This window comes from Chrysochloris asiatica, unplaced genomic scaffold, assembly GCF_000296735.1.
Source record: "Chrysochloris asiatica unplaced genomic scaffold, ChrAsi1.0 scaffold00024, whole genome shotgun sequence".
Taxonomy (NCBI): Eukaryota; Metazoa; Chordata; class Mammalia; order Afrosoricida; family Chrysochloridae; genus Chrysochloris; species Chrysochloris asiatica.
Genome location: NW_006408542.1, coordinates 12,413,405 through 12,417,635, shown reverse-complemented (window position 1 = coordinate 12,417,635; position 4,231 = coordinate 12,413,405).

Here is a 4,231-nt window from a genome sequence, read left to right as displayed (position 1 = left end):
TCTGATTGCCTCCAGGTAGATGTGATCAGGAAATGGGCTTCCCTTTTCACTCTTCTTCTTGAGAAATTTCAAGATGTCACTGTTGGTTGTTTTGATGTAATTTAGGATTTAATTTTTGACTTATTTCCTTTTTTGTGTGCTTGTCCTGCTCCAAAATCCCCATTCAGGCCTTTTTCTAGTTGTAAACAGTTTAGGGTTGGCTGTGGCTGTTTGGTTTTAATTGGAAACTGTCTCTTTAAATTTCAAGGAGCTCTGTGCGCATACATGGTAGAACCCTCTCAGGTTGGGGCTGGGGTGCCCATTAGCTCAGACACCCCCACAGTCACCAGAATGGAGGTGTGCAGACAGCAAGGGACCAGCGAACAGTCACCAAAAGAAAAGAACATTGACACCCTCATCTCCACGGTTCTGCCAGGCCTCTGTGGCCACTCTGATTCCTCCCCTGCTTGGTCTCATCCAAGATGGTGGCTCCTGGAGCAGCTGAGCGTCCCGGACCAGAACGCAACGGATCTCCTGCCTCTGCCACAAACTCCCCCAACTGTAAGCCTTACAACCTTCTATATATTCCTTTATATGTGGTTCAGAGTTCTGCGACCATCCCTTGAGCCTGCTTGGTCGGGTATTCTGTGTTACAACACTTCCACCTGATCCACCATCTTGTTTGTTCTCCCACTCATCCAATTTTACATATATTCATTCCCTATAATGCCCTGGACTACAAGGTCAGTTTGAACTGCAAGGTTGGTGGTTCAAGCTCACTAGCAGATCCTTGGAAACCCTATACAGGGTCACTAGGAGTCAGAACCAACTTGACGGCACTTAACAACAGTTCTGTGCTAGACACCAACCAAATACAGGTAGTCCTCCTGACTTACATGTACATGTATTGGACTTACTCCAAATCTCACTCATGACCAATTTTTTAACTTAACAACAACAAATTGTTAGTAATATACACTACATACAATGTTGCAATGTGTAATTTGCTGATGTTATCATTCTCAAGGGGTCCTGATATAGCGCTGTTGGTTAATGTGCTGGACTGCAAACTCTGTTTGAACTGCAAGGTCGATGGTTCAAGCTCAACAGTTGCTCCTAGGAAACCCTATACAGGGTTGCTATGGGTCGGAACTGACTCAACAGCACTTAACAACAACAACAACAGTCATTCTCAGATGTTTACTCTTTGTGTTCCAAGTTTGTATTTACAAAGATACTGATAATAAAAAGCAATATAATGCAAACTAAAAAAAGAAGAGACATTTGACTACTTGCATAGGAGGCATCAGAACGGAATCTCGTTGTAAGTCGAGGACTATCTGTAAACAGAAACACAAAGAAGAATACCCGCAATCTCTGTCTTGATGCATTTCTTGAAATCTTCTGATGACTGTTTCTAGGTCCCTCTGTCTCAATCAAACTCCTCTGACTGCTCAGTAGTTTGGTGATGCTTCTCTTAAAATGGGCCCCCGGGGTCTTTGCAACTTACTACCTCACCTGGGAAGCGGCTTCCTCAGACTCTCTGATGGGGCGATAGGGGCAAGGGGCCTCTTTCTCCATATTCAGATCTTGGGTCAAATGTCATTTCAGTAGACAGATGACTTATGGTCACTCTCTACCATATTGGTCTGTTTTGTGTTTTCTTAACGTTTTCTGAAATTGACATGTCTGTGATGTTTTCCCTTTATTATTGTTGGTCTCCCCTCTTTAGAATGGAAGCTCCACAAGAGCAGAATCTTTATTTTGCTCAAAGCCCCAAACATTGCCAACACATGGTAGGTACTCAGTAAATCATTGTGGATGGAAACAAACATGACACTGTGGAAGCCTGCCGACTCCAGCTCTGTCTCCAACTGTGGTTTGAATATCGTACATCTAAGAATGCACCTACCCTCTGAGGTATCACTTTTATGATAGAGGCTAAATGGTATCTAAATGTTAGAGGCGAACTCCTCTGATTAGCAGGAAACAAACCTCTTTTTCTGTCTTAACCAAATCCAGCCTCTTTATCATGAGTCTCCTTCCTGCAACTGTGACCTGCTGTCCTCCCTAGAACCTACCTGCCTTGTGTCTCATTTCCTCAGGGCTCCACTCTATGACTTTTAAGGTGACAATCAGTTAATTCAATAACAGAATCCTGCTAACGTGCTAACGGGAAAGGGTGAAAAGACTCCCAGTTCTCTTCCTTGTGACTCAGGTAACATCTGTGCATTTAACAGGGCCCTTCTGGAGACAATTAAATAAATGCTTTATTGAAACAATAAAATTAATAGGGATCTCATGGAACGCAATGAAAGGTTTTTAAAAATTAACTTCATTGTTTTTCAAGCTTTCCTAGGCAAGGGGCTGCATCAGAGCCCAGTTTTCATGAAAGCAAGTCCCTGCCTGCAGAGTCATCTTTGGGAATTCAGACTCCAAACCTATGCTTTCCCTGGGATCCTACTGTTGCCAGGCTAGGGGTCTGATTCCAATGGATGCCCTCATTATCAGACATGTTTTTTTCCCCCATAAACCATAAACAAATGATAGGTCTGTTCTGCTCTTAGATCCCAGGCTCCATGGGCTCTGGTTGCTCTACATCAGGTTTTCAATCGAAGGAAATGCCATGATGACATGTGTCAATATTAATGTAGAATGAATGAAACAATGAACACTGGGGATAGATATTTATTCTGCTAGGAAATGGGTGGGGCATTTGTTTGGTCCTGCATTTATCTGGACCCAAGCCCGTCTACTCAATCACATTGGCCCCTTCCCCCAACCTTTCCAGCTTTATTGTCAGCCATTTCTCTCCAGGAATTGTTTTCAGCCTCAAGAAAATCCTTAGAAGTCCGAGTTTGTTAAATCAGAACCTGAGGCCAGAGACTTGGGAAAGCCTGTAGGTGGGTCTGCTGGAAGGGACTGGGGAACAGGTGGGATGTGGGACCAGGGGACTTGCTCATGAAGAATTTTTCTGGCTTGGAGGGTGGGGAAACTCTCCTGGAAGATGTGGTTCTCTGTTCAGACGGATGGAGCTGGCATAAGATTGTCTTCAGGACTCCTCATTATTCCTATCAAGGTAGCATGTTGATTCAAACCATCTGTGGGCTTGTGAGGTCTGATTAAACTTGGCGTTTCCAACCCCGGGCTCCTGACTTACGCCCTAGGCGAGTGTGAGGAGCAGACTGAGGGTGTGGCTGGAATAGGGGGGTGGACCTCTCACTGAGCCCTAGATTTCTTATCCCTAGTGGCTCAGGACACATGTAGCTTCAGGGCACACCTTCCCTTGGGTTTCCAACAGGCATTGGGAGGGGTTGTAAGCTGAACAGAAGGCCTCTGTTCCCAGCTTCTGTTAACTAGTTCTGTGACTTTGAGCAGGCCATTTAGACTTCCTTTTGGGCCCTTAGTTTCTTCATCTGTAAAATGGGAGTAATGTTATCAGCTGTGGTTGCATAGGTGTGAAACATCACAAAGCATGGTAATTAGACTGTACAAGATTGTTTCCATTAATGGTGTCCCTAATCTCAGGGGACAGGGTCTTCCTGCTCTGGAGTTGTAGTCCTCTGAATAGCTGGGTTCAGGCCATCTTTTGGTTTTGAAAGGGAGAATGAAGTTTTTGGGAATCACATTTATGAACTGCTCTGCTCCCCCACCTAGGGGCTTCAGGACCTTGATTCGGAGTGTCTGGATCTTGGGTCATATTTCTTCCCTGCCCTTCAGCAGAGTTGGGTCTCATGCCTCCTGCTGTTGAATGCTGCTGTTTCTCAGGTCCACTCCTGTCCCCTTCTTCTCCAGCTTGCCACTCCCAGTCCTCCACAGTCCTCCTTTAAGGACTCAGTTCCCTTTCTCGCAGGAGCCCACATTGACTTCTTCTCCAAATGTTCACCATTTCTTTGCATATATGCCACATGATTCCTTGGTCTCTCAGTTGGTATTTAACAATTTCATTATGTGTTTTCTTTCTTTAGCCAGGTAAGAAGTTTTCAAGGCCAGGGATCAAAACCTGTCTTTTCATCTCCCTTATGAATGAAAGAAAAACAACCTAACCCTACCATGTGAAAGGCGCTGTGTGTTCTTTATTACAATCGAGCCTCACAACTGGCTTTTTTATTTATTTAAAGTTTTTATTGTGGATTGAGTGAAAGTTTACAGGGCATATCATCAGTTTTACATTCAACAAATAATATACCTTGTTTCATTACAATGATTATAATCCCCTCCATGTACCATCAGTTAACAGTATTTCTCTCTA